At 27.4% G+C, this 15,289-nt stretch overlaps 1 non-coding gene across 1 annotated transcript; it reads right to left on the reverse strand.

Annotated features, from left to right (window-relative positions):
* Positions 1 to 14,976: 14,976 nt before the first annotated feature.
* Positions 14,977 to 15,083, reverse strand: LOC131171493 (small nucleolar RNA R71). The gene has a single exon (XR_009142153.1). It is a non-coding gene; the product is annotated as a small nucleolar RNA R71 (small nucleolar RNA).
* Positions 15,084 to 15,289: the final 206 nt, after the last annotated feature.

Consider the following 15,289-nt stretch of genomic DNA (forward strand, 5'->3'; position numbering starts at 1 on the left):
ACCAATTAAAATAAAATAAAACAAATCCTTTACTTTCATAATATTATTTTTTTATTTTAAATAGAATTTTATTCAATTTATAATTACTTGTAAAATAATATTATATTAGAAAAAATTATATTAATAACTATAAATTATTAAAATTTATAATGTTGTAATTATTATATAGGATGGATGGCAATTTTGTCAAATCAAATGTCCCCTTCATATATTTATATTTTATAGATAATTATAAAAAAATATATAAATATATTATTAAAATTTTATTGAAATTTATATTTCCAATTTTTAATTTATTTTTTAATAAATAAATTTATATTATATAATAATAAATTAAAATGAAGAATGAAAAAATAAAAAAAGAAAAAATATTTTGTGGGGAAATCCGCCCCTGCCCATGAATGGCAACGGATCGGATTTTTACGGGTATCCGATCCAATCGAACCTAATAAGACGAGTTTAGGTAGTATATAATCGGGTTTGGGACGGGGTCGGATTTGAAATTTAATACTCGTGATCGGTTCGGGTCGGGTTCGGGTTTTATATGTTGGGTATCCATTACCAGAACTCGTTTATATAAATATTTAATTAAATATAAAATATATATTTTCTTAATAATATTTATAAATTTGTATATATTTTATTTTATATAAAATAAAATTAAAATATTTTATGAAATTATTAAATTTTAAAAATATAAATTATTAATAAAAATAATTTTTTATATAGATTATTAATTAAATATATAAAATTAAATAAATTTAAATATTTTTCGAATAATAATAATTGAGTTTGAGATGAATTCAAGTAATTGAGAATAAATTTTAATCAAATTAAAAATGAATTTAAATTTTAAGAATGTTAATAAAATTTAGATTCAGGTAGGATGTTTTTTGCGGATACGCTGCCCCTGCCTAACGAGGAGGTTTCTTCTTTGACCTGAATTATTATGAGACAGGGACGGGAAAGTGATCCTACCTCTAACCTGCCCAGTTGTCATTCTTGCTTTTGTCTTTATTCTTATTTTTCTTATTTTTATCATGAGAGGGTTGCCCTAAATAATAATTTCACTAATTTACCAGTTTTTATGACACTTGCACATTTATCTTATCTATTTTTAATATGTGCACTTTTATTATTTTTAATCACTATTTAAAAAAAAAAACATACTTTTAACACACAACTTTATAAATTTATTTAAATAAAAATAATAGATAATGTTTAATAACTCCAATTGATTAAGAACCCTGATAAGTTAACAAAATAATAATTTTTCTTACTTTTTCACTGAACAATCAAGTGATCTATCCATTATTTATCAAACTTTTAATTTATTTTTAATAAAATTACATGCTTTTTTTATCACATAAATCACTAAAATTTAAATCCTAAATATTTAAAATTGAAATTACTGGTAATATTTATAGTTGAAAATAGTTTTATTTTATATTTTTAAATATATTAATTTAACCATGTATAACTTAGTTAGTTCATAAATTAGTTCTCTCATTTAAATTGGACTATTGATTTTCAATTTTATATTATAATTTACAATATTTATTATTAGAAAATACGAATTAATTGTATTAATCGGATATAAATCCTTTTATTTTCACATATTTTATTTCTAACGTATTAATATAATTAAAATACATTAATATTACTTATAAAAATAAGATTGTATTATTATAGTGAAAAAAGATTGTTCTCTTTTGTTACCATATGATTGGAAATTGTTTTAATATATATATATATATATTTAAAATTAATTATATTTTATAACTCCATTATAAAATTATTTCATCAATAACATGGAAATTTATTGGGTAATTAAACTTTAAAATTTAGATAAATTTTTAAAGAAATTATATGCAAATTTTTTGGGATCTTGATACAAATTATTTCATCTGTCGATATCATTGCTGTCAATATTTGATGCTAATTTTACTATTGTTGATAATTATTTCGTCAATAAAATTTATTTCACATTTTAATTTGCTGGTTAGAACTTAAAGATCAGTAATTGCTGATGAAAGTTTGATCGATAGTAATTTTTATGGTTGTTTTTTTATTTTTTTATTTTTTTTAGTAAGGTTTTTTATTTAGAATGTGTTTGACTTAACTTATGAAAATTAACGCCTTATATTTTCTTTTAATAGGGGATAAGAAAATTAAGATTTGAATCTGAATCTGCCAGATAAGTTATTATATATTTTCAGTTACTATATCAAGTTATGCTAGGCAACACCTTATAATTTTTAATTATAAATGCATTAATATATTATACAAAATATTTATTTCTTAATTATATATAAAACTATATAATTAAAAAACTAAAGATTATATTATATAATACATTGTATGCTAATTATTAATTTTAAAATTTAAATAGTAATTTATATATAAGTTTTATGATAGTATTATATAAAATTATTTCTAAAACTAAAACCTAATCAAAATAAAATTGAATCATATAAAACTGAAATATTAAAAATTAAATCAAATTAGAATCGAAATATAAAAAATAAAACTAATACTATGTCAAAAGTTTAATTTTAATTTCAATTCTTAAACAAACTCTAAACTAAACCAGAACTACATCTCCTATTTAGCAGTGTATTATTTTTAGCTTGAATTTGTACATTATATATAAGACATGTTGTAAATTTATATATAAATATATAAAGAAAAAAAAAAAGGAAATCATTCCCTCTTTTGCTTTTACACATAGTTTTTTAACATAAGCCTCCGTTTATTTCATAAAAAATATTTATACTTTCTTAAAAAATATGTTTCTCTTTTTTTTTCAGCTTTAAAGACATTTAGAAAAATATTAACAAAAAATATTTTATTGATTAAATAAAATATAAAGTCATTTTTAAATGAAATAACTTTCTCTTTCCAAAAGAGTAAGTCATTGTCTAACATGTATGATATAAAGACATACTATTATTTAATATTACAACCAAATAAATAAAAATATTTTCATAAAAACATTTTCTTAAAAAATATTTTTCATATACAAATTATTTTTTACAAAATAAACAGATCCTAAAATTAAATTATATATAAAATACCAGTATACATGTAAATATGAGATATTTTTTAATCATAAATGAAAATTTTATTTTATATAAGTCTCATACTTTTTAATAAATATCATCAAATGTTTGTCTCCTCCCACTTGTCGAATTGGCTAATCATTAGATATATCGAGAGTATTAAAAATAGTGTTTCATTTGATACAAAAAATTAGTTATTCATATTTTTAAGAATGTGAGACTTATATTTTTTAGAGAAAAATATATATACACCGAATACATCTAATAATTTTCCTGTCCAATTCATCTAAGTTTGATTTTGTTTGAGGAGTTGATAAGGTGGTTTGGCATTTAGACTTGGATTGCGAAGGTTCTAGTATACTTTTGTGTTAGCCTTTTGAGATTGAATGGATACTCTTTTTGTTGACTAGTGATCTATTGTACCTCCGCTGCTACTTTTGATCTATTTAAAGGGTTTGGATTTCTTTATTTGATTTTGCTTTAAGTGCCATTAACAAAGAAGGTGCATATAATTAGTGTAGAAAAAATGAATCGAGCCTAATTTAATTCTAAAACCTAATTTAAAAAGAGAGGGTTTGCAAGTCTTACATTTAGCTCAGATACTTTATTCTGAATTAATATGAAAAAACACATCTCTTATATTTAAATATGAAAATTTAAAGCGTGAAACAAGATTTAATATCATTAAAGGAAATAAATCAGATTTAACTCAATACTAAATATAGTTTTAGAGGGGGAGATTTGCGTAAATTTTATATTTAGTTAGAATACCTTTATCTCAAACTACAGTGAAAACAACGGATGGCAATGCATTATTTTCCACAGAGAGAATGGACAAGTGTTGAGAAATTTGTAGATCAATCCACCGGCCAAAACAGTGCTAAACAAAATCAATAACTGAACTCATGTTTCCTCCTGTCAACCGCGTATCTAGTTTCTGCGCTGACTGAAAAGGAAAGAGGTCAGGAGGAGCGGGGAACGCTTTGCTTCCTGCCATATATGCCAGCTGGTTCAAGTTCCTTTATCAAATTCTTCCAGAACACAACAACAGCAACGTGTCACAGAAATCCTACAGTTTATTAAAACGCAAAACCCCTTTTTAAGTCCTTGAAAAATGACCAAAGTCACTTAAGTCATCAGATGTTCACTTAAATTTTTAAAAATAATTCAGTGAAGTTCAAAATTTAATAGAGGTTCAGCCAATTGAAAGAAGGAAGTTCATACATATATGTATGCATGTATAAAATGACAAAAGCATATATTTATTTATTTATTGTTTATTTTGAATAAAAAAATTGAATTTTCTAAATTTATATTGCTATGGTATTTATTTGTTAAAAAAAGATGAAAAATGTTTTGTACATTCAATTGATAATTTAATTATATATTATTTAAATCATATGAAAATCATTTGAAAGAGCTCATAATTTTAATGTAAATATTTACTAAGTTTATTAATATAATATTTTAATAACTTAAATTCAGAAAGTTTAATAAAATTTATCTCAATAAGAATGGAATTCAGAAAATATAGTTCTGATAGATGAAACGTAAAAAGGAGTCAATAGAAAGTTAGAGTTTTGGAGAAGTACTATAGAGTCAGTGAGCTTTAAGTTAAGTAAAACGAAGACAGAATACATGCATCTGAACTGGTGATAGAGAAGGAGTTATTTTGGATGGAGTGGTACTATCCTAAAGTAATCACTTTAAATATCTCGGCCTAGTCCTTCAAGTAGATGGGGGATGTGAGGAGGATGTTACTCATAGGATTAAAGCCGGATGATTGAAGTGGAGACATGCCATGAAAGTTTTATATGATCGCAAGATTTCCAATAAATTGAAAGAAAAATTTTACAGTACAGCCATACGACTGACCATGTTATATGGTAGTAAGTGTTGGGCACTGAAAGAGTTGTATGTATCTAAGATAAGAGTTGCAGATATGAGAATGTTAAGGTGGATGAGTGGCCATACTAGACTAGATAAAGTCCGTAATGAGAGTATTAGAGAAAAGGTAGGAGTGATGTCAATTGAGGATAAGTTGAGAGAAGGGATATAGAGGTAGTTTGGTCAGGTGAAGTATAGACATACGGAGGCTCCAGTTAGACAAGTAGAGCACATTAGGATAGATGATAAAAAAAAAAAAAAGGGTTAGACCTAAACTGACTTGGAAGAGAGTAGTATAACATGATCTAAAAGTATTACACATTTCGGAGGATTTAACCCAAAATCATTTAGAGTGGAGAAAGATAATCTATACAGTCGACTCTAAATTTTTGGGATAAAAGTTTAGTTGAGTTGAGTAGAATAATGGAATTATATTCAAAACCGTAAAGTTTTAAATTTGAATAGTAATAAAACTAAATAAGTAAAAAAATTAAAAATAAAAAAATACAATAAAAGAAATTAATAACAATATTGGCATGGTAATTTCATATATTTGAGCACATTGGATAAGATACTCTTATAATTTAAAAAATTTTAGCACTGTTGAATGAGCAGTGCCTCTCTTTTCATTTTAACAAATGTAATAAAATAATTATATATCACTATTTCAAAAATAGTGCAATATGAGCTTTAGCCTCTGTTTGGTTCGAATAAATTCACTTGATTTGTATATGAGTTTCATTATGGATTTCATTTATAAATGAATTTATTTATTTTGTAAAATATAAATTAAATATGAAATTCATTTCAAATGAAATAAATTTAATGTTTGATAAAAATGTGAAATTTAATTTAATTTATTTTATTTTTAAAAATACCCTTTTATATCTATCACCGTTATTACTCCATTACAGTCACCACAGACTCCACCCCTGAACCACCACCTCTATCTCCACCACTTCACTATGTATTCAAGAACAATGTAGATGCAGCTTTGAGTTGTGTGAGAAAAAACACAAATAGGTGGCATGCATAAAATTGATTACAAATTTTCTCAATCACTTTGTATCAATTGAAGTAATAGGCTTAAACACATTCAAATTTTCAACACTACCAATACCAAACATACCTTTAGATACTAAAGCTCAGCTGTCAAACTCATTTGACAACCTCAGGAGTAGAATCGAAGAATGGCATGCGAATAGAGATGTTGGAGGAGCTAACTAGAAATGATTGAGAGAGAGCAGAGCAGCAGGGGAGAAATGAACACGGAAAGGAAAAAAATGGGAGATAAGGAATTGATTCTCTGGAGTAGGGAGTAGTAGAGGGTATTTTTGTCCCATAAAATTTTTAATATTTTAAGGTCAGAATTTATTTACAAATTTCATTAAAATTGATAGATTTTGAATTAATTATAATTAATAAATTCTATAGAATTTAAATTTTAAATTTATAAATAAAATTTGATTTATAACAAATATGATATAAATGGATTTATAAATAAAATTTTCAACATTTTGTAGAATTCATTTATATCAACAAGCTTTAGTACACGCATGATGAATGTATATTTAAATTTTTTTCAATTAAAATTAAATAAATAATAAAAAATTATAATAATATATAAATTAATTAAAACATTTATAAAATCAACTGTGATATATTGTTTAACATTTAAAATTATACTAAAAAACCTCAATATTAAAAATTTCCTACCACAATAATTTTAAAAAATTCTTATTTTACCAATAAAAATTTATATTTTAATTTGAAAAATTTTAAGATTTAAATTGTAATAATTTTAAAACTGCAAATAATATTCATTCATTCAAAATAATAAACATAATAAAATTATGACAAAAATAAATAAATAAACAATTGATTTGAAAGTAGGGCTGAGAGCTGATTTTTTTGGTTTAGTTTTTTTATTAATTGATTTGATTTAATTTAATTAATTTTTAAAAAAATTTATTTTCTATTTATTGATTATTTTAAATTGAAAAAAAAAAAAATCGAACTGATCGATTTTTAAGTATGAGATTTTTACTCCACGTAGCCCAATGATTATATTACGAAATCCAATCGGAAATTTATGAGAAACATAATTTTTTGTCCCTTATAGTCTTTGCTTTTGTAAGTTTAAACCAAACAATATTTAGGGACGGTTGGAGAGTTAAAATTATTTTTAATAAAAGATATATTATTTTAAATATTATTAAAAAAAATTAAAAAAATTATTTTATTATTTTAATATTATAGTTATTAAACTTATTAAATTTAATTTTAAATTATATTTTAATTTTTTTCAATTAGTATATTTAGAAAAAATTTCACTCGCGGTCGGCCCATAATGCGTTGAAAGAGGCCGTGAAAAAATGCCCTCATCAAAATAATCAAAACGACATATTCAAACCTTGTGGAAAAAAGGAATCTAATATTAGAAAAATAATTTATTATAATAATTCACATACCATATGAATTAGTATTAGTGTCTATGAAATCAAATCTAAATCTTGATGATATTTAGGTCCCATACTCAACAATACTCCAAACTTATGATTTTCTCCTTTGGGCCAAAATTGAAAACTCAGAAGTTTAATTCTTATTTTTTTAATTAATATATATTTTTAGAATTAAATTATTCACACTACTTTCAAATTAAAAATAAAAAAATCACTATTTTGTCTCTATATTTTAATAAAACTAATTATTTAATTTTTTATGTTTTAAAAAATATACTATTTAATCTCTATATTTTATTTTCGTTAGTCAAAGAGTTTTAATGTCAGTCAAATTATTACTTAGTTCCTATATTTTAATAAAACTAATTAACTGATCGATGTATTTTAAAAAACGATATTAATTAGTCCTTATAATTTGATTCTATTAACTCTTTAGTCCCTGTAATTTGATTCCATTAACTCTTTAATCTCTCGTATTATCTTTTTTATACTCAAATTGCTTTGACTGTCTACCTATATTTCTTTCTTTTTGTACCTGCACTATTCTTTTCCTCATTCTCTCTTTATTTTCATCTTTTGATATGAATTGGCATATAAGTAGAAAGGTCAATTAGTTGCCATAAATCTCTAAGTAATCAATATAATAATCAAGAAAAAGTGTTTTCTAATAAAAAAAATACAAAAATGATACTAGGGAATTGAATGAAAATATTTAAACAATTAAAAAAATATATATAAATTCAAATTTAGTCTCTATATAACAAAATTTTTATTTTCACCGCAGGAATATGTTTTTCAAAATATTGTGTTTTCAAAATATAAGAACTAACTAATTAGTTATTACTTTCACTAATAAAATAGATAAACTAAATAGTGGTATTTTTTCAAAATACAGAGGCAAATTAATTAGTTTCGCTAAAGTAAAAAAATTAAATAATAGTTTGCTTGACATTGATTAACAGAAAATTTAATGAATAAACTAAGTTGTTTAATGGAAGTAAAATATAGGAACTAATAATATATATATTTTTCAAAAACATAAGAATTAAACAATTTTGTTAAAATGTATAGAATATTCTTTTCAAAAGTAATATATATATATATATATACACACGTGACATTCTTTTTTCATGATATTGCCACATGACATTTTCTTTCGTATTAATTTTTTTTTCTTTAAAGCATAATTATTATTATCACTATCATCTAAAGTTTTATTATTTAAATAATTATTTTATTTGACAATTAATTTTTAAAACTCAAGATTTTTGAGGAATTCTAAGGGAATGCTTTGGTCTCAGAATTCTTAATATGAATGGAAAACTTATGAATGCACTATCACCAACCACCAACAGATGGCAAGCATAAGGACTGAGTTGAACACCTACCTTTATGCAATAAATAATTACCATCCCGAGGGAAGAATGATTAACTATACCTCCCTTAGACCTAAACCACAACAAACTTCACAAACTAGGAATACTCCAAATTGATGCCAGTGCTGAATATTGGGGTGCTATCTTGATTGAAGAGATTGATGGATAGAAACACATCTGTGAACATGCTAGTGGACAATTCAAAGAATCTGAAAAGCATTACCACATAGTTTATTAGGAGATCCTAGCCATTAAAATTTCCTGATAAAAATCTGATGATAAAGCAAATTCAACAATTCTGGAAATGAAATAGATTATTTCTTGCATAGTCTTGGATTTGTGTCAGGTCATGGATGGATTACAACCAGGAGGAAAACTATCAAGTGGACAAATCAAGTGAGTGGAAGGACTAGACGACTTGGAAGAGCTTTCCATATAGATTAATGGAAAATAGTTGACGATCCAAGGAGGTACAGTTAATCATTCTTCTCTTGGGCTGGTAATTGTTTATTGCACAAAGGTGAGTGTTCAACTTAGTCCTTATGCCTGCCATCTGTTGGTGGTTGGTGATTAGGGGTGAGCATATTTTAGTTCAAACTGAAAAATCAAACCGAACCGAATTAATTCTGTTCAATTTTGAAGGGAAAAAAATTGATTAAACTGAACCAAACCAAAATAGTAATTTTATATATTCATATCAAATCAAATCGATTTTTAAATTGATTTATTTTTATGAAAAATTTATGAATTATATTTAATTATATATATATATATATATATATATATATTGTTTAATTTCATTGATTAATGGTTATTAAGTTCAAACCAAAGTTAAAATTAGATCAAATAACTTGAAAATTAAGTCTAAATTAAAAAATAATAAAAATAAAACTGATCGATTTGAACCGAATCGAACTAAACCAAAATAGAGCTGTTCGGTTCGATTTGATTTTTCATCCATTTCAATTCGGTTCGATTTCTAAAATATATAATTCGGTATTTATAATTTAATTCGGTTTGGTTCGGTTTGAATCGAATACTCACTCCTATTGGTGATAGTGCCTTCATAAGTTTTCCATTCATATTGAGAATTCTAAGACAAAGCATTCCATTAGAATTCCTGAAAAATGGTTGGTGGAGAATGAACAGAGAGTGGACTATGGTTGCCTGTGCAGGAGGCATTTTCCATACTCCATTGATTTCAATAATCTTATGTAGATTACGTCTCCAAGAGGAGATAGGACAAAACCATTTTATGATGCCATTTTTAATAGCTAAGATCTCCTTGTAAACTGTGTGATAATACTTTTCAAATTCTTTGAGTTATCTACTAGCATATCCATAGATGTGGTTACTTTCCATCAGTCTCTTAAATCAAGATAGCAACCCAGTATTCATCACTGGTATTAGTTTAGAGTATTTTTTCCTGTACTGGGAATTTTTAAAGGAGATGAATGCTGAGCTATCTGTTTAAGTTCTTAGACAACTGATCTTACAACATCACAAACCCTCTCTTATGTAGGAGAAGAGGGTAGGAAAAGTCAAACATAAGACAATAGACAGTGGGAAATTTTTAAAGGGGGTAGATGCTGAGCTATCTGTTTAGGTTCTTGGACAACTAATCTTACAACATCACAAACCCTCTCTTATGTAGGAGAAGAGGGTAGGAAAAGTCAAACGTAAAACAGTAGACAATGGGACCCTATGGTCCTTTACAACTTTCTCATGATAGAAATAGTTTTCTCGTGATAGATACCATTATTTTTTAAGTACAAACACAACATTCTCATGACTAAAGCAGACAGAAATAGTTTTTCGTGACAGACACCATTATTTTTTAAATGCAGACATTGACTAAAGTTTAATATAGACAAACTGGTGATGGTCACAGGAAAGCATCTGAGGCTAATACAGTCATATGGAATTTTGACTAGGGCTCTCATACCTGATCTCTTAACTACACCACAAAGCATTCACCTTATTTCCAACATCAACTCTGTCATACCTTACCCCTCTGTAAGGCATAACATGATTCCGCAGTATACCTAATGAATTACCTACTCCGTCTATCGATAACCCATTAAATACACTATAAGTGATTTTAAAATAATTTTCTTACTTTTTGAAAGTGGTGAGCTTTTCTAGCAGGTATTAAAAACATTTTACTTGAAGTTTAAAGTTTTGATAAAATTTTGGTCCATTTTTATTTTTTCACAAATTTTAGAAAAATTTCAGCAGAGTGTCGACTGTATTTGAGAAAAACCAAAAATTTTACCTGTAGAAAATACTTCCAATATAACACTTCATCAAATCACAACCACCATTTCAACTCAAATCAATACAAATTAGCTCAACTCCCATGATTCAAATCAAAATTTCACAACTCAAGAATTTCAATTCAAATATTTCCGAAAATAGAGATAATTAGTTTCATACACATTGCATTAAAGAAAAATTAAGTTACATTCATCAGTCCAGAAATTACATCTGAAAATCCAAAATAATAATATTACAAAATCTGTACAACTGCTCATGACCAATTTACAAATGTACATACAGTTAATTACATCAAAATAAACATGTACAATCAGGGTATAAAATTAGACCCGACAGAAGGTCCAGAAGTAGCTCTGAAATCCTCAGCAGCTTATTCTGCTGCTCTACTAGTCTCTCTATCTACGATAGTAATGAAAAGCTATCGCAGAGAACAATGACTCAGTAGTGCACAACATAACAGAAATACAATTTTATGTGTAAATCAAATCACATTTATTCAATTATGGTACTAAAAAGGAAAAGCAGATACAAAACACAATTTATACTTTTAGTCAAACCTTCTCATTTCAGAAGTCACAAAATAATTTCATAAAAACACACAGTTATGTCATGCCATCAGTGTAATATCCATCTCAATAGCCAGAGGCTTATGAGGAATCTCAAGGCTAGCTAGCTCAATCTATGGGTACCCCTTCAATTTCTTCCTCTACTGGTACACACCTCAGCACTTCAGCCAGAGAGGGAATCAAAATTCAAAACTAATTCCTCTCACTAGTCATGCTAGTGAGGCATTCAGATATATGGTCATGACACTGCGGTTTCAAAACCATCTTAACATTTTACTAAACATTTATTGACAATTCAAACACATACAATTAAATTTCCAAAAATTTAAGTCAAAAGTATAATATTCATTTCATTCACAAATTTGCAATAAAAATAAATCACAATTTATTCATCAAAATAAATTGTCAAGAGAATTTACAAAAAAATTTTATGTTGTGCACAAACCTTGTGCGAGTCACCTCTAAACCTTGACTTGACGTCTTGGGTTCTTTCTCGGTATTCTTTTCAACTGAAACACATAATTTTACAGTGTTTCAGTTTCATAACATATAATAAATTCACAATTACTTATGTCTAGCTCTAATATGCTTAATTTAATATTATTTAAATTTTGCATTTCGGGTTTACTATTCATGACACTATTCAAGTCAAATTATTGACTTATACTTAATAGGTATGGGATTTTCAATTTCACCCACATACTACATTTTAGTTGCTTAATTTGTTGATTTTGATTGTTTCTTCAAATTTTAAGTCTCCTAAGCACAATTTCAAATTTTCAGTTTTGATGTCCTACTTTGCACTGTTCCATTGGTCATGTTGCTGTGGGAATTTGGCAAAGTGTTCTTCATAAAAGTTGTTCCTTATTGTTTTATCTTTAATTTCCTTTTTGAATCACTTCATTTGGAGTTTTGTAACCCAAGATATGGCCATTTGAACATGGCTGGCCGGATTGGTTTAACCCAGATTTTTTGGGCACCTAATTTTTTCTAGCAGTTTTGGATCTCTAAATTTGGGAGGCAAAATGACTTAGTTATGGGCAGAATTTGGGTTGGTGTTCTTCATGAAAGTTGTAGTGCTATTTTTACCTTTCCAATGCCACAAAAATCAGGTCATTTGGATCTGTATAGCCCAAGTTATGGCCAAATGAACAAATACTGTTCATTTAGTCATTTTGGTACAGTGGTAGTGCACTACACCCGGGTTTGACCTAATTGTTAACTATCCTAATGTCATTTTCTGGGCATGGTTTCTACATAAAAAATGTGTCATTATGTGTTTGTTTTCATTCTCAATTGGCCTCACACCAATTGGGTTGGTAAATTTTCAGTTTCAGTTCCTGAAAGAGACCTAGGTCAAGCTGCTAGAATAGTGACCCTAACCAATTTGAATTACACCTTGGTTTCTACCAATTCAAACATATTACAAATGGTCCCAATTGACCATTTTCAACCTCAATTAAGGTCATTTACATTATTTGACCATTTTCGTTGTGATACACGGGCCGTGTATTCATCGACAATCAGATTCCTAATTTTGCTCTAGTTGCAGTTTTTGACAGAAATTCTAAAAACCTAACCCTAGACTATTTATTATAAATAAAAGAGACAGCAGCTGCACAGGGTGAGATCCGAAATTCAGAGCCTCTCTCGACATCAGAAAGACTTTCATTCTCCATTCACGTTTTAGATTTCTTTTTTTCATTTTTCTGTAAGCCATAAACATGAGTGGCTAAGTTTTTAATTTAGTTCAAGGGATTCAAGTCCTTTTGCTTGATTTGTGAGATCAGGTTCTTAATTTAATTTATGTTTTTTTGAATATCTATTTTTTTCTGATTTAATTATTTTTGATCTGTTGAATGATTTGCTAAAAAGGCCTATTAGTTAATTGTTTGATTTGATCAATTGCTAGTTCATCTTCATAATCCGTAATTGTTGTGTAAGATTGAACATGAATAGCAATTAGGTTTGATTGATTATGATCCCAGTTTTCGATAATAACCTAAGGAAATAATAGGGTGGATTAAATGATTCATGCTTCATAAATTATTGTTCAGCTTAACTACTTCCTTTTCTTAAAGTAGTTATTAATTTGATGAGAATTACTTAATACCAAATCAGTTAATAATTAGAGTCAATAAGAGTGCTGGGCTCGAATTGATGAGTATAGGGAAGTCAGGGGTTTACCTTGCTATTTGGTAAATCTACGTTAAGTATTCAATAAGAGATAATTGTATTTCTTTTATCTATGATCAAATCAATGCAGTGGAATGCGAATTATCTTGGACTGAAGTTTGTTTAAATTGAGATTTTCATATTCAGTTCTTGAATTTTTGATTTCTTCTGATTTTGTGTTACAAAACCCCCCTCAATCTTTGTCTCTTCCTTTTTCCATTACACAAGTGCAAGAAATTTAGTAATTCAGTCTCTAGGGTTCGCCCTGGATTTACCACTTGCTACAGAAAATATTTCATAATTGGTAATTTCAGTTAATTTAATTTCTGGTGGATTTGACAGCCACCAAGAATTTTGGCGCCATTGCCGGGGAACTGAAATTTATTGGAATTCGTATTTTTGGTGTTAGGATATGTTGTTATTAATTCTGTTTGTGCTATTTTTAGGTTTTTTTTAAAAAAAGTATTTTTTTACGGTGTTACTGTTCATCAAGAATTTTGGTTGAATTTGGAGGGCTACCCATACCTATTTTGAAGGAAATGACGCTCTGATCAAGACCAAAATTCCATCATTTTCTAGGGTGTTGAGGCATTTTTCTATTTTTACTTTGATTTCTTTTTGTTTATGACAAGAACTTCTCAATCTGGTGAGTTGATCTTTGATCCAGAAGTAGAAAAAATAACTAAATAGTTGAGAAAATTGGCTAAGCAAGGTAGGTTGATTCCGAGTATATCTGAAGGAGTCTAATCTCCAAGGGAGTTAAGTTCGGATTCAAATTCAAAATCAAATTCTGAAAACAAAAACATGGCTGCTACAACCTTGAAAGAGTTGGCTGCTCCTGATCTAAACCAACAGCTTTTTTATATTCAATATCCTGCTTTAAATGTTGCTTTTGAGTTGAAATCTGGACTAATCTATTTATTGCCTAAGTTTCATGGTCTTGTAGGTGAGGATCCACATAAGCATTTAAAAGAATTTCATGTTGTGTGTTCCAGCATGAAACCTTAATTAAGGAGTTTCAGAGGATCAAATCAAGCTTCGGGCTTTCCCTTTCTCACTGGAGGGCATAGCTAAGGATTGGTTGTATTACCTTCCATCTGGATCTGTCAACTCATGGAATGGGATGAAGCAGATATTTCTGGAGTAGTATTTTTTTGCTTCCCATGCTGGCAACATAAGAAAAGAAATTTGTGGCATCCGGCAGTACAATGGAGAGAGCTTGTATGAATATTGGAAACGATTTAAGAAGTTGTGTGCAAGATGTCCCCATCATCAAATAAGTGAACAGCTTTTGATTCAATATTTCTATGAGGGACTTCTGCCAATGGACCGCAGTATGATAGATGCTGCTAGTGGAGGAGCGTTGGTTGACAAGACACCAGAAGAGGCAAAGAGGTTGATTGCTAACATGGCAGTGAATTCTCAGTAGTTTGGAATGAGAATGGATCACATACCCATGAAGGTTAATGAGGTAAGTACATCTA

This window comes from Hevea brasiliensis, chromosome 12 (genome assembly GCF_030052815.1).
Source record: "Hevea brasiliensis isolate MT/VB/25A 57/8 chromosome 12, ASM3005281v1, whole genome shotgun sequence".
NCBI classification, from domain to species: Eukaryota; Viridiplantae; Streptophyta; class Magnoliopsida; order Malpighiales; family Euphorbiaceae; genus Hevea; species Hevea brasiliensis.